This window comes from Buteo buteo, chromosome 8 (assembly GCF_964188355.1).
Source record: "Buteo buteo chromosome 8, bButBut1.hap1.1, whole genome shotgun sequence".
NCBI lineage: Eukaryota > Metazoa > Chordata > Aves > Accipitriformes > Accipitridae > Buteo > Buteo buteo.
In genome coordinates, this window is record NC_134178.1 from 2,430,516 (window position 1) to 2,456,950 (window position 26,435).

Sequence of the window (26,435 nt, forward strand, 5' to 3'; positions counted from 1 at the left end):
CCCCATTTTGCTGGCCTGTATGTAAGAGGAGCAAACAGATTGCTTAAGATACAATATAAAGAAACTTTAGCTGATGGCTTGTATTTTGAGACCCTTCATTGCCCAAATGTTTGAACCAAAGCTTTAAATTCAGATGGACTTAAAGAAGGCTTTTTTTCTGGTGCGTATACGAGCTTACGGCCAGGAAGCACTAGGAATCAGCTAGTCCGTTAGAACTGAAGTGAACTCATATTCGGATATAGGCCTCAGAGGAGACCCCCCCCACGTCTTCCATCAGGAAGGTTTTTCCTGAATCCAAACAGCGATGAATATGGCACTCACGTTCACACTCCTCTACTCATAGTACATCTAAGAACTGCTTCTTTCTGGCACTGAGTCACCCCTCCTACCTGTCAGAAGGGATAACTACTCCTCTGTATTACCTCAATTACACAGAAAGGAAACCCCAAAATTCCTGGTTTTACTCATAACACTTGCACAAGAGAGATTGAGGAGGCAGCAGTAAAAACTTACATCTCTCTCCCATATGACCCTGGCTAAAAGCTCTCCCTCCTTTCTCATTTGATTTTGACATGGTTCAAGAGTATCTGTGTTGTATGAAACTGTAGAAACACTTCAGGAGCTATCAAAACCCCCACAATATGTACAACTGTGGAATTAATCTGAAAAGGTTTTGCTGTTTGGAAGGAGAACATTCTGTGTCAGTTTTAGCATTTTATGAGCAATGTGGAAATTCCCAGTGTTTACCTTGAGGGCCCAAGTACCTTTAAACCCAAATTACCTTTGAAGCCAGAAACCAACGGTTCCATTTTGTACCTCTCCTACTGGGAAGAGGAGTGTTCAGCTCTGTGCTGTGCTATTTCCACTGCATCAGTCCCAACTGTCCTAGTCTTGGGTTGCTTTTTGTCCTGCTCTTTAACATACAACTTGATGTAGAAAGCCTGAACAGTGATGCAGACTTATTCTTAAAATAAATGATCCCTTAATCAAAATTGGATGACTAACAAGCATAAAATTACAGCTCTAATACCACATATAATCGTTTATCTCATTGCAAAGAGGCATACATCATTTGCATTGTGTTCCAGTAGTGTTTTATACCCACTTTACCATAATCTAAATGAGCATGCACAGCACAGACAATTGGAGATTCTAGCCCATCTCATGCATTTGCCTGAGAAGCATGATGTTGTTTGTTTGTGGGTGCTTTTAAAAGTTGTGTTGCTATAAATAAACACATTAAAATGTAAAGACGATGCAGTGGGCAAGCACACTGTCTGAGCAGTTGTGAAATAAATTTTCCACAAAGAAGGGATTTTTTTTTAATTTTTTTTTTCTGGACAGCAATTTTAATAAAGTGTATTTGAAACTTATATGAGTTATGGAATAAGTTCACTGAAGAGAATTTAAACCTGTGGATACATCAGCTCAGCATGTGGGTACTGCCAACCACATTTACAGCTCAGAATAGATATTATTTTCTTTTGCCCACTTCTCATTATCTGGGATTTACTTAACAGTCCAAGCCAGAGTCTCAGCTTTAAACAACCTTAAAAACTTTTAAAAATGGCAACCGCCAGAGTCTGTATTTCTTTCCTTGAAATTCTGCACAAAGGCTGTAAGAAGCTTTTACTTCTCCATCTGCAGCAGCCCTCCTATGCTCAAACCCACCATAGCTGTGAAGTTCAATAATGCATAGTCCTTCAGGGAGAGCAAGTATGGCTTCACACAACAATATTCACAAAAGTTGATTCCCAGCTCCCATGTAGGACTTCACATCTTTTTCTGACCTTGCAGGTCTGCAAGAAACTGGCACTTAAAACTCTGACATTTTTATGAGAGAGAAGCTGGTCTTCTATTTAATTTTAGAGAGCTTTATGTCTTTTTCCCTCTTCATGGGGATAACTCACTCAGCACAACTGATCTTACAGCACAGAAGTACAAGGCTTTACGAGCAGAAAGATACACATGCTCAAATACATGGTAAAATGCTCTTGTATGGTCTTAAAATAATTTATCTGTAACATATGCAGCATGAAGATGAAAATATGATATGGTCTAAAGGTTTTATTGTTACTTCACTTGGACTGACCTGCATTACTCACTGCTTGATTCACCATTTGTGCAATATGCTTTTCTGATTTCTGCCCACAACCTAAAGCTACCATCCAAAAAAACCAAAGAAGCAGTACAAGCTTGACACAGATTAACCTCAAAAATAAACTACAGCTACATCAAAGAACTGTCAAGTTCTACCTGAAGATTATTTGCTTGAAGAATGGGAACATGACAGAGATGCTAGAAGGATGAATTGAAGATGTCCCTGCTCATTACAGTGCGGGTGGACTAGACGACCTTTAAAGGTCCCTTCCAACCCAAACCATTCTGTAATTCTGTGATTCTATGAATGATCCTCAGCAAAATAAAACAGATAGATAGATAGATACTCTGCACAGCACATTAAAACCTTTAGAGCTCAGCACAGTATCGTCCATCCTTTGCCATCAATCTATCTTGTATGTATTTAGCACTTACGAGAATAACCATATTACATGTAGGTATATGGTATAAGTACATTTATATGTAGAAATTAAGTATTCTATTTTATTAATCTTGGTAAGCATTGCACAGATAGTTTATTATCTGTATGTACAGCTCTTATTATTGATTGACATTCAGTGTTATGCTGCTGAGGGTGGGTTAATTGCACTCTACTACTTTAAATTAAATGAAGCCGTCATGCTTTCTTAGCAGCATAGTATTAAAACCATTATTTTGTCTTTATTATTTTTGCATTTGTTCCATTCATCTTTTTGCAAAATCAGCTTTCTTTCCAGTAACCCCCCCTCTTTTATACCAGAGCGGTGTTCAACTTTGACCACTAGTTCTGCCTCATTTGTTTCATCTCTTCTTATAATGCATTTCCCTTTAGCTTACATGCTTTAGTTTTTTCTCCTAAATTCATTTAAAATTCATTTCACCAGCCCTCCATGTTTATCTCAGCCTAGCTTTTTAGAGTAATCTATTTTGTGCATATCTACCTATGACATAGTCTCAAGAGGCTCTTATGTCCAGGCAAAATATGTACTTCAGTTTACTTTTCTCTAGCTATTCAGGACTATCCACACAGAATCTCGCTCATTCATCAAGTTTGATCACCTGGTCTTTAAAAAGCAGTGATTGTTCTTTCCATATTAGACATTCCATAGACTTCTCTCTTCAACCTTCTCCCACAAATACGGAAACACCACTACCATCTTTCTCTCTGTGGGTGTTTCCCTAGCTGTTAACAAGATGTGAAAAAAAGACATTCTAAAGGCTTTTCTTACTTTACCTTAATGATTCCTCTGGAATTTGGGAATATTATTCATCTAGGTCAGGTGCCTTGTCAAACTTTAATGGTTCCATATACTTAACTGTGTGCTCTGGCATAATCATAAAGCCTTTAATATCTTCTGTGGGAAAATATATTCTCCTCTTCCAGATGTGACCTTCAGCTTATTTTCAGAAATGTCTATAGTATGGAAGAGAAAACACAATGAGTTCTCTGAAATAAATTCTTTACTAACAATAGCTCTCATTCATGTTGCTTTATGGCCTTGCAAGCTAGATTTGACAGATAACTCTGTACATATAATATGCTTTTAAAACCATTTCTTTTTACCATATTAATGTCATTAATTAGCATTGTTATTACCAACATTAAAGTCTAAATTTTGCTTATCATCAATTTATCATCAGTATCTCCAGCCTTCCTTGCAGCTACAAGAGCTCTCCCTTTTTCATGAGAAGCATTTTCTTCCTCCATAAGTAATTTTATCGAACTTGAGGTAAACTCTGGATTATCTGGTCCAACCAATCTAGCTTACATTTGACATTCACATACTTTTCACATATCTAAGCGTATACTTTCATAGCTCTTACCTTCTGCAACAGACCGCTGTACAGAACAGAACCATCTGTAGCCATCCATAATGACACATACAGAGAGGGGGAAATTCTAAATTTGCCTCACGCTACCAGACTTGTGCCTGTGATATTGGGTATTATAAGACAGAGGCAACAGTTTGCAGGCCTAGCAGCACTTCCAAGCAGTGCTGCTAGTGGTGCAGAGCACTGGAGTAAGAGGACACATAACATACGTGCCCTGCTCAGCCCGTTCATTCATGTAGCGCAACCAACAGCTGTGAAACTCTTTACTTTAGACAGAACTTGAAGATGCTGCCAGGGCCAATGTATAGATGTATGATGTTACACACACGAGAAAACCTCAGCGTTTAAATTCAGATTTTTCCACGCTGCCCAGGTATGAAGCACCTGTCTGGTGCTCCCCAACACAGGTTACAGCCTGTTGATAGATCCTGTGTTATTAGTTCTGTATCACTTCCCTAAACGTTCCCTGACAAATGTTTTCTGCATATGCAGAAAAAGGAAGGTGGGTGTACATATGTATCCGTGCGGTGTAGAGGGGCTGGAGAAACTAAGTATACTACCAACGATAATTAGATACTGTCCAAAATACACAAGGAGTCAGTCACTATTGTAGAAGTCTTACAACATGACACATCACGGGACAAGGCAAGCATTTGACTATTTAAATTAAAATACATACACATTTATATATTTATACATATGCTAGATAACTACCTTTGCATGGCTTTCTCCACAGTTTGATCATTATCTGAGCAGTAGCGGGTCCTTGTTTAAAACTGCTGCAATGCAAGTTTGCTCTTTCCAAGCAGTGCCACTGAGTGAGTCTACGCCAGTTTGCACCGACCCCACTTGCACCCCCCATCAGTTCATGCTATCACCCTCCTTGTGTGTCTTTTACTGCTATTGTGCCTTTCATCTATAGGACACTTCCCTTCCATGTACTGTCATCCCCACCTTTTTCCTTAGAAGAATATTTCACTTCATTGCTTCTGTATTTCAAGCTTGCAGCTCTCCCCGCTTGCTTTGTCCAATTGGCTCTTAAAACCTTTTTCACAATGAAGCAATTAATTAAATTATTTTGATCAATTTCCAACATTTTCTAGAGGAAATGCAAAATACATAAGTTTGCATTATAATTTTCTTAGGTATTTCATTTAGGTCATTTTGGAGCTTTTTTGCATTTATTGGGACAGAGGTAAAGAAGCAAGCTTGGTTCTGTAGGGTAGCTGGCTAGGGAAACTGTTTCCAAAGGGAGAGTCCTTAATACCAATCTCTGCTACAACAACTGTTGCCATACATTATCCACCGCCTGCCTAATAGAAAATAACTAAATTGTCCTTGAAGCATAGACTAGAGTCTTCCATACCCATGGAAGTGGCCTAACCACTACTACATTGCAAAACGGGGGTTACTCTTACTCCTACTCCCTAGCTCATTGAGTCTTTAAATCTTCTATATAGTCTGCCATATCATCCAGGGCAGAGTTCAAAAGTACTTATCCTCCCCAGCAGCCTACGTACTGGGGAACTTTCCAGGTCAGACTGAGCTTGTACTAGCAGACAAAAGGACTGAAATGAGATGTCCTCTTGGAAAGGAGCTGAAGAGGAGGTGAGAGGAATCACCACCTACTTCTCCTCTGATTCCCTTTTAAAAGAAAAGATTGATTCTTGTTCTATCTGTTTTTCTGTGAAGAAGAGGATTAAGTGCCTACTTTCATGGCTATAAATCATGCGTGGAGAGAAAGGCACAGTTAAGCACCTAAGCCTCTGAGAGGGTGGGGATTTAAAACACGAGTAAGTCCTCAGGGCTTTGCTATTGCTACCTCAGATGGCTCACTGCTTAGGGTTGTGCGCACCATTATGCATCACACGGTCTTTCTTTTACGTTATATAGGAAACCTTTGACTCCAACTCAAGGCTACGGATTCTGCCGTGAGTCTCCAAATGTTAAGTAGTATCAAAGTCCTTCTTTGACCAAAGCTTAAATGTCTATAACTTACAAATAACACTTATTTACTTCTTTCATACATACAACACTGTAAATGAAAAATGAAAATGATCATATGAAAAAATAATGAGAGAAAATGGTGCCTAACAGAAAGAGAAACTGTCAGCTGGGGTTATCTCCTCATATACTGAAAAAGTCAGTCACACCAAGGGCTGGACACTGGTCTTGAAACAGCTGCGACGAAACCGCCTAACTCTGAACTTTGACAACCTGTGCTAGTAAAGTTATTGAGGGATCATCTCCATTTTCTGTTAACTTTTGTTTGCGTGTTTCATTTGCTAAAAAGGTAATTTTAGCTCCTAAAACAGTCATTCTAAAAGTGAAACTCAGAACTGTGACCCGGAAAGATCATATAAATGGGATTTTTCTCTGTCATCTCTTTAAGCTTTTGATTATTCTTGACATTGTATAATGTTAAGTTATAAATAGAAAGCATTTTGAAAATGTCATAATATCCTGAGTCTAATAAGAGAATACCAGAGCTGGAAAATATGCTTAAGAAATCAAGTTTACATGGCAAACTCAAGATGAAAAATTAAACTGGGCTTCACTGCAATGGAACTTAACTCTTCTGCAAAAAATGTGAATTGTGAGCTCAAGCTGGAAGCTACAATTGAAATGTAAACATTCCTTATTGAAAGCAAGGTGCCGCATTAATAACAACAACCACAAAAGCGGAAGACTTGTGGCATTACTGTACAGAGCAGTGATGCTTTTTCACCCTTTCAAGTGGATCTAATTCAGATGATGTCCCCCAGCTAACCCAAACGTTCAAAGTCCTTGTACTTGTTCCTCCAGCAGAGCATGAATTTGTTTTGGAATATTCTAGCTGAATTGATTTCTTTTCCTCTCTCCTTTCTACTCCATATATATTCTTCCCACCTCTTTTTAGGTTTCCCATGTCTAAGCTCCGCACAGGTAAAAGGACCGGTACTGCTGAATACATGACGAGCCTCCCAGATTGCCATAAATTAGATCAGAATTTTTGCTAAAGATCAAAACAAATTCTTTCTTTTCTGTGCTTGGACCTAAAGCAAAGAACAATTTCTGCTTTAATTTATACAGATACCTTTGCTAACTATATCAATAACTACAAATTCTCCCCAGACTATGTGGAACAGAATTTGGCCCCTAGAACATGCCTGAGGGTATTTCATGGACTCAGCGTCGCTCTGCTTCACACGCCCAGGGGTCCCTGAAGGCGGCCACCGCTGACTCCGTCGGAGTCTGGGGATGGCCAAGGAGAGTCACAGACCCGGGGGAATCCCAGTTCCAAGGCTGCCTTTACACTTAATGGGAAAATAAGCATTCCTCAGAAATGGGTTCAGAGCACCCGATTACACTCCTCCTCTTAATATTCTTTCAAAAGAACTCCACTGGCGATAATTTTGTTAAGTTTTAATATTTCTTGTCTCGCTAGAATTGTTTTTGACTAGTAATGAAGTTATAATAAAACCACAGCAATAAGATGATATGTGCTGATGTAACTCTGGTGAAAATTTCAATGAGTGATCTGTGAGATCAATAAAAATTAGACTCTTAACATAGTAAATAAAATGGTTTGGAAGTATTTCAGAAATGTATATGTGAAGCAGAAAAATTTACATATAGATAAGGCAATTTCTACGGAGCTTTGCCCAAATTGACATTTCTTCCCATTATACCATCCCATTCAAACAGTCCCTGGTCTAGACAAACAAGGTAACCAGTGAAAAAACAATGGAAAATAACTCTTTCCACTCTAGAAACTTGGCTTCTTGATTTACAATGAAGTGAGGCTAAGAGTTTGAGTAATTAAAGGTGATTTGTCAGAAAAGAAAATAGTAGCAAACAGTAACTATGATCAATGCAATCTGACGGTCAAAGCTGCAGAAGGAAAAAAATCTGTCACACTGTCACTGCCCCATCGTAGAATTAACATCCACAGTAATAAGAAAGACAATGGGGGTCTTAAAAACTCTACAGCTAAGAACGCAGATTTTTGTTCACCTGATCCAAGCAAAAATATTTGGCTATAATTGCACGACTGGAGACAGAACACCCTTTGAAGTTTAAGAGTTGTCTGTCTACTTAAAAGCTGTCTTCTAAGATAGTTCCTTTTTCTTCCAAATGTGGCTGATCTGTCTCAGGCGCACACAAATTCTCCTCATGTCTGTTTTGTCACTTGATGTAAAACCAGAAAATTGTCCCTCCCTTCAATCAAGAAAGTTACAATCAATATTATTGTAATCTAACTCTTATATGCAGCGATGAACCTTTTATTTGTCTCGATGAATAAAAATTTGAACTGAGCCTGAGCTCAGCATTTTCTGAGTTTCTGAAAAGGATGTGGGACTTTCCTTTTCACTTTTAAGCCGTGAATTATGGACCATCTAATTGCCTAGCACCAAATGAAGGTCTTAAATTATAAACAGTGAATTCAACTGAAGGTCTTAAATTATAAACAGTGAATTATCTTCTTGCTTTTGTTATTAAAAAGAAAAAAAAAAGAAGAATGTAGACAACTTTTGGAGATAATAAAAAATTAACATAATCAGTAAGAAGTCTTTACAAATTGACATTTCTATTTTCTTTTTCTTCCTTTGTCAGCTTTTAAATGAACATTTCCTGGACTTGATTGCATTAATTCAGTTTTACAAAAATGGTCATGTTGGACTTGCCTCCATACATAAGTACCAAAGTTTTACATTAGCACTAACTGCAGTCATCAGAAGTTATGGGAAAGTTTTGTGTACCTACCTATGGAAGAGATGAACTCCCACAACCCCAAAATCCTTAAATACATACAAATGTTGCTTTGTTAATTTTTTTAGAAAAAAAGTAAAAAGAAGTCCTGTCATGATCCATATTACTTCTGAATGCCTTAACTGCACCCAAAGTGACAGTCCTCTTTTGGAGAGTTTTAGCATCTGTAACAAGTAATATTTATAACAAGTGAAAAGTAGGTCTTGAGAAAATCAAGCTGACATTTAGAGAGCTACATTTGGTGCAACTCAAATTTACTGCAGCTGCAGTATAAATAATCTGAGCACTGCCAAAGATGAGCTACTTACGTCTGTATACACACAGAACAATTTAAACTTCTCCACATTTGATTTCAAATAAAGGATAGTTTTATGGCTGATCAGCGCAGTACACACGATCTCCAGCGTGACAAAGCCATGAAATCTGAAGGAACTTGCATCACAAAGAGCCCAAGAACACACCGATTTCTTCAAAACTACTCCTCAACTCTCTCCACTGAATCCAGCTGTAATGTGGGAATTTGGTGTAATTCCTACTTAATTACATTGAATGCTGTTTGCAGATAAAATTTATACAAAGGTAGAGATCCAGGGCTCTCTACAGCACTTTACATTTTTGATAGCGCTCGATAGAGGGGGCTGGGAGAATACAGGCCAAGAGGTGACTGGAATTTTTGGACCAACGATTGCTACAGACAGCATCCCCACGCTAGCTTTTCACCAGATAGTGCACAGCGAGCTCTCTGTGCCGACGGTGATAGGAAGGCACGGGGTGCAGGAGCCCAGAGATGCTCAGCTCCTCCGCAGGTTTGGAAGGGTCGCGGCCAGCACTGCGACCACCCCAGGGAAGGCGCGGGACCCACGTCACTCACGGGGACTCGGAGGCTTCATCCCGTTGCTTTGGCTCAATGAGACATGGGAAGGAGGGAAATGAGACGTTTAGGACTCAGCTGGGCCAAGCCGGTACTGGAAGATTTTCACAGTTAAGGCATACTGGATTTAAGGAGGGATCTCGTCTGAAGCTTTCCTTTTGAACTCCGTTTATTACTACCTCAAAGTCGATTTTTACAAGAAGTTTATGGAGCACGGACTTTAAGGAAACATTTATGCTATTACAAGTTAAGGTATGAGGGAAGTAATGGTGTGCTGGTTCTTCTAAAAAATGGCACTGGGTACATTGGTGCTTGCCTTATCCACATTTCAGTGGTGTCTCACAAACACCCACAAGTATGGGCTATAGTAGACTGGAAAAGCAATAGGCTATAGAATAATGGTAGAAATGAAAACAGAGAACTCTGCTGACAACCCTTTATTCAGATGTGGTCTCTCATCATAAAAATCACAGCTCCTATTTCCAAGCTTAAAAATTATATAATTCAGATGGAACTTTCAGGTGTCTTTGTCCCTCTTCCTTTTTTTGGTTTGCACATCAATTCTTAAACTCTTAGAGCTGCCTTATTATTTTAACGGCATATGAATAACATCCAGATTGCTGTAATGTATTTGGTTTCATTGTCGGTTATTCTTAATATTTAAAGAAATGCTGGGCATACTTGAAAATGTTTCAGAATTTAAAAAAAAAAATTAGATGTGTGTTAATGTTAAAGAGCATTTTTCTTAAAATCTGTAATTTGTAATTAATTAACTCCCTTTGAAATCTTTGAATTATCTCATGAAGGAATAGAAAGTCTATGTTAGATTTAGGAGACTAGCCATGCACTCAAAGAACAAATTAATCCAGATTCAGGGTGATCTTTACAGAAACAGAGTCAGACTTTAAAGTGCTCATTGCAGCCATTTCATGAACATTTTTACTTTCCAAGATAAATGACTCAATTGCCCAGCAACATCATAGGTTTTGCAGGGATGTCATCATCTAAAACCAAGACGCTCCAAACCTTGTAAATTTATAGTTGAAGCTACAATTAAGAGTAATGTCTGATAGATTTAGGGGAAAATATGAAGTTACATTACACAAATGCCCTTAACCTTGCCCTTCAGAGATGATATTTAATAACTATATTTAAATACCCTACCCTATTACGATCAACTGGATTTTTTAAAAAAGTGTTCCTTCTTTTTGGCATCCTACAGAGAAGAGATAAAGTTGCTAAAGTACCATACCTATGCATTCCTTCTGCTCGCTCAGAACAACAGCTGCACATACCTGTGGGCATAATTTTGCAGGTAGGACATTAACCAATATATCTGTCAGTCAGGAAGACATATAAATGACTTAAGTTGCACCTGTAATCGAGTGTGCCTACAAAGTGGGGGCCAAAAAAACCACAGGCTGCAATTAAAAAAATCTATCCCTTCTGGCAAGCCTGAGAGGAGTCTGATCTCTTGTGCTATATGACAATCCTGTCACTAGTGCAGCTATTCTGAATTTGAAGGGGCTATTCTTGACTGACACCATCGGGGAGGGCAGAATCAGGCCCAGAGATGCTCAGATCATCAGATGGATTCCACAAGTGTGATGACTTGCCCGGCCTCATTCTGGACAGCATCTGTCGCACCCACTGCCAACGGCAGTGTCTTTGGAAAATGAGCTGCACTCTTCGTGCCCCCTTTCTCGAGAGCAACAAAGCCGCCGACATCAAGGTGCAGGTGACCCCCATGGCCTGTCCCCTAGTTTTATGATTTCTGACAATGGAACCGAGGCACGGACCAGCATGACGGGGCAATTTAATGCAGGTGCCCTGTTCTGAGCATTGTCTGAACTGGAAAGAGGAGGGTAACATGGTCAACACAAACTCACTGGCACAAACGTAAAGTCTGCCCCCGTCTGAACTCACACAGGGAAGGCTCTGTGATGCCCTGCTGGCAATCAGCTGAGGATGGTTACATGCCTGTATACTGCAAGGAGCAGGACATCATCTCTTCCACCTGGAAATGAAGAGGAAGAGCAACCCAGGGGCTGTGGCTTCAGGGCTGATCCTGTACTGGGTTGATCCATCACATTTGCTCCTCTTCTGAGAGGGCTGCAGATCCCAACGTTAATCTTCTTCAGGAAAACACAGACGAAAATACGTACAGCAGAGAGGTATCTGTGTACTTTGCTTTTTGTTTGTTTGTTTAGGAGACAGTTATTCCCTCATTCTGTTTCTATACATTTGAGAAAATATGCAGTGGTTTGAATTGTCTACAGCTCTGTAACATCTTGAAACAACGCATTCAGCTGCTACAGCTTGAGCCAAAGGGAGAAGAAAAAAAAACTTATACTATGTGACGCTCATTCTGTTTAAGATAGACTGCCAGATATACATATGACTGAAGCAAAGGCTCCTGAGTTGCTCTGCCCTGCTGGTCTTAGAAAATGTCAAACTGGTTGATTTCTGCTGTGGTACGCTAAGTAACATAATTAAAGGAGCCCTCTTCTGTCAAACTGTAAGTGTGCTAGTATCTTCTCTGTTATTCAGGTGTGAGAGATGTGCATCTCTGAGGTGGAGGAAATACTATAAGTCATATTTTAAAGGTGGGATAATCTTTAATGTTGGGGGTAGAGAATGACTTGCTCAAGGTAGAAAATTATGTCTGCATGGAAGTCACAGCTGTTAATTGACTTCCCTCTGCACATTGGCTACATGTAGATAGGGCAGAAAAGGAAGGGAACTTCTATGCTCCTGACACCAGCAATGCACATACGACATCCAAAAAAGCACATCTTCTAATCCAGCATGGTTGGTGAGGAGCTGGGCACACATCAGCTCAGCTTCTACATGCTTATCAGTCATTCCTAACCAACTTTCTTATCATAACTACTTCTTCATATCACTTCTGGTTGCTGCAACGATATGGCCCACAGGCAAACAACTTCAATTTTTTAGCTCATAATTTCATGCATTTCTAATTTATTGTCTCACTTTAAATCTCCATTAAAATGAGAATAGGAGGGGGAAAAAACCCAAGCCCTTTGCATGCTTATTCACCAAGCAGTTTTCTTAGGTTCTTAGAGGTCTAATTATGATATGAAAACATGATTTCCAGCTTTGCAGATGATACTAAATTGGAAGAGAATAAAAACAAATGAGGAATAATTAGGTAGTGCAGCCAGATATAAAAGAATTTAGATCATTTTATATTTCAGGAGTAATAGATGGCAAATGCAGGGCTGTGCAAATAAATTGAGAATAATTAGCCTCACAGCGTGGCATAAAAAGTGGGACCCTGTTTAGAAAGATGAGAGGCTATAACACACTGAGTGAAATAAATCCTGAACTTAAGAGTGCAAAATTCACACCTAAGGTTCCCTTACCTATCTGACTTGCTAGTGACCTCGGTGGTACTCTGCTAGAAATAAGATCACACTCAGTGTCAGCAAGAAAATCACCAGCTGGCCTCTGGGAAAGGAAAGGCTATGTGGCATAGCCTAAGAAGGACAATGTCTTCCACAGTTATTACGCAGGACTGTATTGCCCAAATATTGGACCACAGGCTGGATTCAGTCTGCAGGACATCTCTGCCCAAGCCGGTGTCTTTCTCCGGGGACAAAAAGAAAAAGAGCGGGGAGGACACCCCAAGGAAACATCAGCTTTTGTTTGCTTTGTTCGAGGGCTCCTGCAGAAGAGGCTGCAGCAGAGACAGACCGCTTGGCTAGGAAGAGCTCTAGGCTGATCAGGAACAGCTATTTTTTATATCCTTGCATTATGTTATGTTCCTTAATGTATTCAGGCCTGAAGTTATAAGAAGGTTTCCAACAGTTGAGCCAGGGAGGTTCCAGGAGAGCTGTCAGTGGGAACAACGGTGGGAAGACACCTTGCTGGTTTTAAAATGTTGCTTCATGAACCATGACAGATTATATGCTGAGATAGAAGATAGCAAGGATGGCAAGGGACATCACCCTAAGAGATCACCATGGTTTCCTATGCTGCTGTGAACCGCTTTCCGCTCTATATACTGCTGCCTGCTTCTCTGCTCTTGACTGAACCACAACCTGTCAAAAATGCACTCCCTCTTCTGCATATATCAGCACATTAACTCTCAGCTATGTGATATAGGAGGTCTTCTATATCGACCCAGGAAAAATTATGCTTTTTTCACAGCAAATGTGGGCAAGAGCCTCTTTTTTTCTTGAAGAGATGAAGTTTTGTTCAGGAAATTGATTTTGTATTTTATTGAGAGTTGTCTGTTCACATGGAAGGTAGGAGGAAGAAGGGAAATGGACAAATGCATCAGGGAATTAAGGTCACTGCTGGTGAATCAGTACTGCAAGGGATTACTGACTACAGAATATTTTCACCGACAACAAAATTAAATAGACCTCTCTGAAATAACAAGGTCTAAAATCCATCATTAGCCCACAGAATTTGAAAAGTATTAGACTGATCTGTTTGCCTATCTAGAGATGCCTTTATGGGGGTGAAGATTTACCTGCATAGGTCTTCTTATGGTAAACTTTTAGCTTGATCAACTATAGCAAAACAGTGACAAAAGCTGCCTTGTTACGGCATTTATACATTTCTTTCTAGCCATGCTTTCCACGGAATAGGTCTGAATTATTAGCCATCTTTCAAAGTATGCAAATGAAAGGAGTTTCAAATCTTCCAAATGCAATGAATCGCATTTCAGCATTGAACGCCTGCGTAATTTATGGCAGAGTGCACAAAATTTCTATGCATTGCTATACCTAATGTGGGTAGCTCATTTCACATTTGAAATTCAATTTTGCTAGCTAATTGATTCGTTTTCATAAACACTCTAAAATTTGTAATAAGAACAATGCTTTGCTGTAAGATACTGTTTTGGGGCTGTACCAAAATTAACTATGAATATTTACTTTCAACAAAAGCCAGTGGGACCAACAGCAACTAATGAAAACATAGTGATTTATCATTTCTTTTCACAATCCCTATTGTTCCATGAGATTCAACAAAATTTTAAATCTTTTAAATCATCCTCTTAAGATACCGGTACTTTTATTCAATCTCAGTTTTCTCTTCTCTGCCTCCTTCCCACCCTCCCTCCGCTGGCAGCCCTCCAGTTCTGTCTCGGGATGCGAGGCACTGAACAAGCTTCAGACACGAAGCTTTGGTAGCCACCATGTCCATGATCCTTCACCAGAAGAGTTGAACTAGGATGTTTGCAGGGAAGGTGGGACATAGTTTGTTTCCAGAAAGATAAGTCATTCCAAAAACCTCCAACATCTATTCTGAAGTCAAGTCACACTGGTTTCCAGAGCAAAGACCTGGTTAAAACCCACAAGCTGAGACTTTGGCAGTGTCCTCGGGAAGTGCTGCCGAGGACTGCAGCTCAGTTCCCACAAGTCCCAGTGGGTCAAGTCATGCAGCTGTTTTAGCAATTGCATCCCTTGATCTCAGACAAAAGTGTCCTTCCTGGGAGCAAACATCCCTCCAAAGACCAAGCTATCTCACACAGAGAATATAGGAAAGTAGGTACCACATGAAAATGAAGCTGGACATATTCCAAGCTGTGTTACAGAGGTACAGCCGCGCGGATGACAACAAACCTCATAGAAAAAGTGGCAGAGCCTTTGCACCCATCCTTCCCCTCTTCATGCCCACGTACAGACTGTGGTGAAAAAAAGTACCAGACATGTCATGGGAAAGGAAACAATATTAAGGGACAAATATGACTGAGAGTTAGGGCGCTCTGAACAGGGGACTGACAGGTAGGTAGTAGAGCATCTCTTTCTGACCAAAATTGATGGATCCAGGACAAAATAATTTTTAGATGGCTCATACCCTGACAGCAGTGTGCAAAACATTTATTTCCAGAAGCTGGAGCCCAGTTCATGAATACAAGGAAGCACATGCCTTCGGCACGTGTTTACATTTCGGAATAAGCAATGGGAAGCATGGGCTTAGCATGGGGGTGATTTGTTAGCCCAAGGCAACTCTTGCATGGTCAGGCTTGGAGATCAGCACCTGGACTGCCCTCCAAAAGGGGTCTGTGGTCTGCAGTAGCCAGAAGGAGAGCCAACCACAGAAAATCTCCCATCAAATTCATCAGCTCTGCATAAAAAGAGTCCTGACTTTGTCTCCCTGCTATTTGGAAACCTGTCACTAGAAATCACAGCTACTGGAAGCCACTCCACGAGGGCTAGGAAGCAAACGCCCCGTGAACTTGCACTGCAACCAGCGTGTCGCTCCCAGCGGGGCTGTGCCCCTGTGCCCAGTGCTACCATTAAACATTTACACTGCTCGGCACTGGGGACCCGTAGCCTTGGACTGGCAGCAAGTGCCGGGCATCACGTTGCCTCTCCAGCAAAACCTGGCTGTGCCCTCCTCTGCACCTTGGCCGTGTTCTTCCCCTTCTTCTTCCGCAGAAGAAATGCAAAGTTTGAGCTTTTTTTGTCTCCACAAGGTTTTCTCGGCCCAAGAACAAATCCTGATATTTAATCCAGGTTTAAATTTTGTTAGTGATAGATACATAAGTCAGTCCTGAAATATTTTTTTTGTTTGAGGAAAACATCTATATATAAATAAAAATAAAAACTATTAAAAGGTTAAAACCAGCCGAACTTGCTCTGCAGATTTTTCAGTCCTACAGGACTCGGCAAAAATAGAGTGAAGTACTTCCATCTTCAAAAAGCATTTAGCCAAGCACTTCATCAAAGGTTAAAGTGCAGAAACATGAAATAAGTGAAAAATTGGCTCACTAGCCTGCAAATTGGCCAAAGAAAGGAAGTGAATTTCAAGAGGGAAAGAATTTATAAGGGGTTGTGATAGAGATCAGCAGTAGATCTTCAGCCTCTCAATATTATATTAACGATGGCACCAAAAGTAAGTTTCTGTTGTCTGCTCCTGATAGTAAATTCTGGCTAACAATAAGCAAAGAACACCACAGTCAGAAACAGAAAAATGTAAAATATTTATGCAGTGCAGTACTGATAAATAACAACACACGTGAAAGAGCGCAAAAAGTCAAGAAAGAGATCACTATCTAATGGAAAATTGTTGCAAAATTACAAGGAAAATACTTCTGTTCCAGAAAAGATAGTCTATAGCCAATTCAACTCAAAGTGCAGCTCCAGTAAATAAGAAAAGCTGAATTACTGTAGAATTAGGCTCAGCTTTCAGGAAGGCATTTCTTAGGCATATATATATATATAAAAGGCATCAGTAAAATATATCCTAGATTAAAGTGAATTCAGTACTTTGGTAAAGAGTGAAAGCATATGTATAGGTATGTGTAGGTACACATTTACACAGTACAAATTGTAGCTACTGGGCAGTGCCATACTGGACAGCCCTACAGTGTCTGTGGTTTGTCTCAAACCACATTCCCAAGTGGATTCCACTCTTATTAATTTCATAATCTCATAGGGTGCTCTGCTTTATCAGTATGAGGTCCACCGTAGGTCTAGGAAAGATGGACGAGTCACAGCCACCACCTGCCCTGTAGCACCAGAGCTGCATCAGGAGAGATTGCACCAGTAGAAATGGAACCAAACACCACCATTACTAGCTAGAGTTTAAAAACAGGGTTTTCAAATTTGTTCAAAGATTCTTCATTTCTTCTTTCAAGCCCTGTAGTTTGCTACACAGTCCACAGATATGTGAAAGCAGACAAACTCACACCTTCCTCTAACCAAAGAGGCCATGGCTGGCCTTCCACTTGCTGCCTCTCTGCTGATGCCCTAGCAAAGTCTAAAATGAAGAACAATATTTTAAAGTACTTTCTCACTTTTTTAGGAAAGAAAAAAAAAACAAAACCACAAAAGAAACCTGGTAATTTATGTTTTTACGTTGTGTTTGCTACTCCCTATGGTGCTGTCTCTCTAACCAGGCACTCTTCTTACAATTTTACCATGCAAAGTTCCTGAGGAGTAAAATAGTCAATGTATGTATAAATGTAATACATTTCCTATATCCTTTCCCAGGATGCTGGTTCATTCTTTGTCAGATCCCAACACTATTTATAGGAATCTCTGCAGCTCTTGTTGTCTTCCTGAATTTCAAAAATTAGAGAAAAATATAACCTGTTTGAGAACAGTCTCTTTCAAGTGTGTAACTTTTCCACACTCTGATCTTGAACAACTCTGACTAGGAATGCAGACAAACACTGAGCCAGGAAGGTAAGAACTGACAGGTGAGTTTTCATGTTGGCATTGAACTAGTGGGTTTAGAGAAATTATGGGTTGCTAAAACTTCACTGTGGCCACTGAGGACATGACCAAAGGATTTGGAGAACCTCACAGAGAAGATGCCTGAGGAATACTAGGCTAAGGATAATATTAACAGGGGAGAAAATCTATGCTACTTCACCAGAAGAAAAATGTCATTCTGTGCTCCTGAATGGCAAAATATGCAAATGGCACCACTGAGTCAACAAGTACTGGAATGGCTAAATCTTTGCACAGAATCTGATTAATTTCTTCATTGTCGAAGGAATCTAAGCAAAAAGTCATGAAATATCTTTCTGGGAACAGGTTTTCATGGTGCAGGTTACAAAGGCAGGGTTCCCTTTTCAAGAGATTGCCTCACTCCTTGTTCTTTGCAGTCAAGTCATAGCTATTTTAGTCCATAAAATATGATTTCTGTCAGAACAATGCAGACTTTTTGAAATCTATGATGCAAGGCCTATATTAAATGTCTAGGCATGAAAACAAGAGAGCAAGACAGAAAATGTAATTTGTTAAAGACACTGTCTAACAAAATATACAATGGAATAATAACCATAAAGAATATCTCCACAATAAACATTCAAAATGAAAGGCTTTTGACTGCTCTTGCTTCTGAAAATTGTGTTTATCTGAGTAAACCTAATTCTCTTTGAAGACCAGACTATCCTTTAGCAAGCATTATTTTCCTGTCAATCAACACTTTGCACAGCCATGCAATTGCAGCATGGCCAGAGTTCTCTCGATACTTCATTACCAACAGTTTCCAGTTGTGCCAGTGCCACTCTGTTTTTTTTAAAACCATGCACTCTGGGAATTAGCAGTTTTCATAAGTGAAGATATTAATGAAAAAAATCAGGGAGGGAAAGACTGTCTCCCCAGACAGCTTCACGAAGGGCACCACCAGAGGGATATAATACAAAGACAAAGCAAAATCTGAAGATAAATATTCTTGTTTCAGTTTGCACATTCATTTTCTGGGCATCAGTCTAAGAACATTCATGCTAAAAGCAGCGGGAAATAGCCTGGAGAGATTAAGTGACTTCATCTTAATAGATGGTGTTTTATAAGGATGAACTATAGCAAAATCTTTGATACGTCTATGCCTTATAATGAGGGTTTTCAATTTGCCTAGCTAGTGACAAATCCCAAAACAACTAAACCTTGAATTCCACCGAACTGTGGATTCTGGTGGAAATGTGCAGGACATCTTCAAGAGAAGTAGTAAAATGGGGGATTCATAATTGTACCAGGAGTATGGAGGTGTGGAAGGCACAGACTCTGATGCAATGATTTGAATGGCAGCACTAGGCTCCCAATGTGTAAAACAATAATAGTTTTGGAAAGCAGCAATGAAAACAAAAGCTATTACAGGTCTTTTGGTTCACAGCTTACCAAACAGGACTGTTCTTTCAAGGGCAATCCTATCTCAAAGCTGGGTTTACATCTTTTCGATGAAGAGCTTATAATTTTTCCTTTATTAGATTCATGGTCATCTGTGTTCATTCCATTTGACTGATATCTGACTTTCTAGTATTTCAAGTAAACTCCAAAAGCAGAGAAGAGAGATAGTGGGTTTGATGTCAGCTTTATTTTGGCCAGAACTAGATTCTTACTTTCCACTGAAAGACTTGAATCCTTTATTAGAAGTAAGACTTAAATGAAAATGAAGATGTAAATTTCAAGTGTATATGTAAAATTGAAAAGTAGAAAACTGAAGACAAACATGAGGCAATGCATCACTAAGAGCCCCAGTTTCTTTCTGACATATCATAACATCTCCCATAATGTCATGGCTGACTGCCCCCCTACTGCAATACATAGGCTTAAAAAAATGGTTTCAATGGGCCAGGCCTTTAATTACTAAGAATGTAAGACACATTCATCTACTGCACTAAATAGATCCTCTTTTCTTCCATTTTCAGACCCTCCAACTACTGTAATTTTTAACTACAGCTCCAGAAATCAGTGGTTTTTGTCAAGCTGCACATTACCTGCTCTGGTTCTCATCACATCTCTCCTTCCATTGTTAATTTCTTTTTCACCAAGGAGAGAGAAAATACTTAATTCAAATGGAAATTTGGTATAATCACTTATAAATTGCTTTCCATAATCAGTTACAGAGAAATAACTGAAAGTTGAGTAAAAACTGTCTTTCACACGGCTATGTAAACTATGAAAACATAAATAAAAGAAGCAGTAGATTAAACATAATGAGCAGGGGAAAAAAAAAAAATAATCATTGAAGTAACTTTCAATACACTCAAGGCACTGAGCTAACCACAAAGTCCGGGGGTACTAACCCAGAAGACTACAGCTATGGGCAGAATTTCTCCCTCCTTCCAAGTGCTGATGTTGAATCTACTCCACGTAGCTTGACAGATAAAATTAACCTACAAAACTAAGCAAATAAAGTCAGTGTGTGCTGGTCTGAACACAGACTTCCTGTTCTACTGGAAAACACCAGATTTGTTTCCATTATGAATAGGGACAAAAGGAAAAGCTGAATTTTATTTTGTGAGGAAATTTAATAAAACAAAAATTATTGGATAAATTAAATGTTCCACTTCAAAAAAATGAATATTTTTGTTCATATTTTGACTTAATATTATGTTCAGTTAGACTACAGATTGTGAAAATGAGAAGTATTTTTAAATCAGAAACTGCAACATTTCATTACGGATAAGAGAGAAAAAGACATTTTCATCATTTTTCCCTAATTAGATTTTATTGAAAGTGATGTTTTACACAATGTTTTACTATTTATAAATAGAAATGCTTTTTCCAGTGAGAAACATTTACTTCAGAAACCTCTCCAGTTCTTACTTTCACAACTGAGAAAATAATGTGACTGTGTTATCAGTCCATAGGACAACTTTTAAAGGGTTGAGAATTTCATCAGAACCTAATCAAACCAAAATCCACATAGGCAAAAAACAACTTGTTGGAGCTGACAGATCGTTAAAAGTGCAGATGCTAGAGAAAAGCCAGAAATTAAGTGCAAACTGTGTTTCCTGTACACTGTATACACTGAAAACCCACTAAGCAGATAAGATAGTACAACAGAACGAAGAGCATTAAATGTCAAGGGTAGCAGATAGAGAAAGAGGAAGGCAACAAATGCACTTAAGAACTCGAAGCAATGAAGGAACACACACAAATATGCTATAAGGTGAACAAAAAAGATGCTCTTAGTCAGAGGCTATTGCAGCAGTACACTATGGGAAGGAAAAAGTCAGAGTATGCACCAAGACTTTAAGTGTGACCATTACGAAACAGGAAGAAAAAACAGTCAAGGTATTTTACATCTTGCAGACAGGTCTTTATTCAGAAATCAGTTTGGGGAACTAAAAGTCTGCAGAGTCCCTGGTTATGCTAAGTTTTGTATCAACCAGCAAAAACAGGGAAAAAAAATATCCCTTTCAGCAAGGGATTAAACCAAGCAATGGCTCAAAAGATAAAACCATCCACTTAGCCTTTATTCATACATGCACAATTAGTCCAAGCACTAAGAATAAGTCCAAAAAAATGAGTGATGAAGCTGATAAATCTCAAAATTAGAATACTTATTATGCACTGTATTATGTGCACTTACCCACCCAATTGTAAAATTGCAATCCAGCGAGACGAAGGAAATGGTCGTACTGCAGACTGTCGTAAAACGCTGCTTGGAGCAGTCGGAGCTGTAGTTTAATATCATGATACAGGAGATCCCAGGTGAGGAAGCTAAGGAGAATGGACTGGAGGTTTCTGCAGGGGCCAAGGGGCGAAGGGGTCAGCTCCAAAGGATTCGCTATGAGCAAGTTTTTCTTTGCCTGCTCTGGGACAACCTTGCTGCTTTGGAGGACACATATAAAACACACTTGATGCCTACTGGTCAGTAGGATGCCTCCTTTAGGAGGCAAAGAAATATTAAGCGAGGAGATGAAGTTTTCCCAAGCCAGGTTCCAGCACAAGACAACATAACCGGAGGCACTCAGCCCCTGAGACCTGGAGTGCTCAGGCAAAGAAACACTCTTACCTCAGGTTTTAATTTTTATTTGATTTATATCAGAAAGAATATTTAATAGCTCCCCTATTCACCTACGAGCTCTGTAATGCTCACACACACAGAGTATGCAGATTACGAGACAGACTAATGCCTCTCTGCACTGAAATTACTGTAATAGCAAAGCCATTTTGCAAATGACAGTGTAAGTATCAGCTCCAATAATTCCGGAGAATTAATGCCCCAAATGAAACGGAGCCTCAGAGCCGAGGGAATACATTTTATACTTTAGCCTTTTTATTCTTACTTTGTATATATTGTTTACTATGCTGTTAATATATATAGATATATTGTCAGATGTGCAAGACTTTTGCAGTATGAGGGGTATGATTTCTTTGGGGTTTTCCCCCCGTTTTTCAGCACAAGGATAATGCAATCATTTGGCAGCCTTTAAAAGCGAAAAGGCTTTGGATCTCAAGCTTCGGATCTCAGAATCAGCTAACATGAATGCTGAGAGCTACTGAACAGAGAAAGGCGACCAGCTTGCAGGGCGAGGTGGAGATCAGAGGCACGCAGCAAGGACAGACCCAGTCTCTCCTAAACTAGAGAAGGGGATGGGAAAGCCACACGCACCTCCAGGCAGCAATTCATTCATCTTATGTGCCTTTAAATTGCTCTGCAGAGGTGCCACTCTCTCTCCGCAGTGATAGATGGAGGCCAAATCATTAGCATGGACTAAAGCACTTGATTTTTTGAAGGCTCAGACTACTTTAGAAAGATCCTACCCAAAAGACTATCTGACTCCACAGGAGAGGGACAAGGGAGAAAAGCTTCACAGGACATTATCAGAAGAATAATAAGGGTGGAAGAACAAGGTGACTGGAACAGTAATGCAAGTTTTCTGGTTGTTTGCTTTTCAATTTGCTGACATATTTCTGATTTTGAGACATACAGAGCTGCCTCATCCTATTTATGCTATTAGTAAATTAATATTATTTACTACTAATAACAAACAATTATTTTTACACTGAGAGGCATATGAAAACTCTCAGTTTATCAGACTACAATCATTGAACAGAAAGGGCAAATTCTTTCCTCTGCCAGACCCTTGGAGGTTCCCCAATCCATAGGGAGCTAGACACAGGCTTTAGCCAGTAAGAGAAAAGCATCCATAATACATTAAACAAACTACAAGAATCCTCTGAATTGGATCTAAAGTAAAATCAAGTAGGAGAAGAGCAGGGAGCCTATATACGTCAAAGATGTTCTGAACTGCAGCACATTTTGATCTGACTTGCACAATGCAGATAAAGAACATTCACGCTTTGTTCATATACCACTTAGTGTACCTAGCTCTTCCAGGCAATGACATCAATTTTAGTTTATTATCGGCCTTTTGAGCAATTTGATCTTTTCTCTGCTTCAAGGCTGTGCTAGCTGCTTTTGATACTTTATATTTGAGTCATCATAGGGTTTTAATTGTCATACTAACTGTGGCGACTCATGTCTTGTGTTGTCTTTTTACTGAATTCTGGCTCCAAGTCAATCTCACAAATGGATAAAATGAGCTCTCTCATTTTACCTGGTTGCAGGACACCAAAAAATACTTTGCAGAAATTTCAATTCCTAATACGCAAAGACCCTCATGACCATCTGAAGATCTGAAGATCCTATTTAGGGTTTGTCAATAATTAGTTGAAAGTTAGAGCTAGGAAACAGATTTTGTTACAGAATCTCTAAGTCTGCCAATTCCTTCTGACTGAACTGCTTGATAGGAAACATGGAACATTATAGTCAAAAGGAATTATAAGGACAAAATTAAAAGCAAATGAGGAAAAGACAGAGGATGGAGTCACAAGCTCTTTTTGCTGCTAAAACTACTGGAAAGCAAAACTACATTCTACGACTTAGTAATTTCCCATTTATTCTTACCTCCTTCCCTTTCTTACAATTTTCTTTGCATGCAACTACATTATTGCTTTAGTTAGGTCAAAAGTGAATCTTCTCTCTCCCCCCTTTGGTTTGCTCTGGTTCACTGGTTCAGAGACATCTCAGAGCAAGTGAATTAGACTCCAAGCAGGGTTTCTCACTGGTCGGTACTACCGGGGCCTTGTACATTCAACATTTTCTTGATAACCCAAGCGTCGTAACAGAGGTCATGCTTTGTTAGATGACAATGGGATGTGCAGGACTGCAAACAGTGGGAGACATTAAAATGCAAGATGTTCTTGACAAACTGGAGAAACGGTCTGGAAAAATGCAATTCAATAAGTGTAAATTCTAGCTCTAGTTTAGTGTACACAAACACAACATGGAAACAACAAACCATGGCAGCAGCCATGCTGGAAAAGATCTGGGGGATGCAAACAGAAAATGACTCAGCAATGGTCTACTGCTGTGGAAATTAGCGCTCCTTATACTGGGATATACCAACAGGAATGTAATCTCTAAGAGGTATGAAATAATCCTTTTTCCCACTTTTTTCACCAGCCATGGAGTCTCAGGAGGTCTGATATGTCAGGTGTTGGGTATCACCTTTCAAGAAAGATGTAGACTAGCAAAAGAAAACCCAGAGGAGAATGCTGAGTAAAGTCAAAGAAATTTATCTCTGAAGAAAAATTCAAAGGATTGAATTGTTTAATCTGGAGAAGAATGCTTGCGAGGCACAAAAGAAAATACGTTCTCTATGAATCAGATGAAATACTAAGAGTTTAGATTGCAGCAAAGGGCTTTGAGAAGTTTTTGTTGTTGGTTAAGCCAGTAGAATAAATTTTTCTGGAGGGTGATGAAAACTCCATCAGCACAGTTTTAAGCACTGTTTGATTGAAACCATCAGAAACATCATAGGTAGAGGGACCTTGGCTTGGAGCAGAGAACCCCCAGTGCAGATGGCAGACACAGCTCAACTGAACAGCCTGCAGTCTGCCTGTTACATCCCACATTTTTGCTCAGCAGATGACAAAAAGATATACTTTGAAAATTCTACCAGAAGATCCACATAGGCTTGCTTAGTCCAAAATTTCCACAAGGCATCACACCTACTGTGTATGCACAGTCAATCTTAGATGGGAGAAGGACTTTCTATATGGGATGTGTGATCATCAGACAGCCCTGTCGGCACTACTGCTCAGACATATTGCTGCATTAACATCACTGCAGATGGTGGTGCTAATGAGGGAGAGCAATGTCCTACTAACCTCTGTCCTTCATTTGATGACCCCCTAGTGTCCCCTCCATCCGACTTCCATGTTGCTTTTGAGGGACGGTCTGTCAGATCATTGCTATTTTCCTCTTCCTCACCGTTTCACCTGACCCGCCCTCTGCTTCATTTTTCTTGTCTTTCTACGCCATGTGCCTCCTCCATTCCTTGTATTTGTAGCATTTTTCAGAGCCGTGCCTCCTTTTTTCAACACAGTTTGCATCTATTTAAAATTTGTACATGTGCTATTAGCTTTCTCTTCAGCTCTTGCAGCTGGGGTTTCTTCTGCCCCTGAGGCCTTGACAGAGATCATCGCTTTAAATGCCAAACACGGAAGGGCTTCACAGTCAACATGGACATGCCAGCAGCTCTGGCTATCTCACTTAGAAAAACAATCCGGCACCACGTCAGTCAGCCCGCTTAGTTTTCTGTCGCCTGATTGTTGTAGGTTATGACCAAGCACCTCCAGACAGAGATGTGACCCTACTTCTTGGTACTTGACAGAAGTGATGGGGATAAGCGAAATGCAAATCAAACCCACTATAATTCAATACTCTTGGAAGAGGTGATACTGGGTTCTTTGACTGCTAGTGGCTTATGAAAGAGCAATTCTTAAATATTATTGTATTTGAAAGACACCAGTTAATACCGTATAATATACACTATTAGCTATTGATACACTTGCTTTGTTTAGGGAAATCAGAAGAATAAAACAGATTGCTGTTTCCATCAAAACACTTCAAGCTGGATTTAATAGTGCTGAAATGCTAATTGTGAATTGTACTTCACATCATACACTGCAGACTAATTTAAAAAGAGGAAAACGTATTATGTTAAATACCACAATGCATGCACTATGAGTCATTTAAGCATATGATGAACTGGAACAATACCAGCAGCACAACATAAAGCAGCTGAATTTAAGCTAGAGGGAGTACAATACCTTTTGATCAGGCCTAGTAGATGACCAAGAATATATACAGCTGCACATATACCATTAGATTTCTGGCAAAGAAAACAATATGAACATTTTTTCTCTTTCCCTCTTCTTTCCCCCAGTGCAACCCTTCCAAATATATTTGCATTAAGTCACTAAGAAGCTAAATAAATACAGTCTTGTTTGTATGAAGAACAGGCAGCTTCAACATCATTTCCCCATGCTCCACTGTGAAGCTGACCATACTTATATTACAGATACTTGCTTTTAGCATCCTAATGAGAACTTTCAAGAATTCAATGACTATTAAATTAGCTTTACTAAATGTTATCGGAATGCTTCTGAGGGTTTCGTATTATCCTATCAGCACAGGAAGGAAGGAATACCACACTGTCAATCCAATTATTTTTCTGTGTACTTTTTGCAAGGAGGGGAAGTGTCAAGCACATGACTTGTCTTCCTCGGAGGAAGAATAAGGGAGCTGTCATCTTTGGGAATTCAGTACCAGTTCTCTGGAACTTGAAGAAAACCACTTTTGTCAA

General features: G+C 39.5%; 1 long non-coding RNA gene across 1 annotated transcript in view; it reads right to left on the bottom strand.

The window, feature by feature from the left end:
• Positions 1 to 3,491: 3,491 nt before the first annotated feature.
• LOC142033535 (uncharacterized) overlaps positions 3,492 to 26,435 on the bottom strand; it is a 132,850-nt gene continuing 109,906 nt past the window's right edge. The window contains exon 3 of the long non-coding RNA XR_012651229.1: positions 3,492 to 3,514. This is a non-coding gene — a long non-coding RNA (uncharacterized LOC142033535). The remainder of the gene's footprint in view (positions 3,515 to 26,435) is intronic.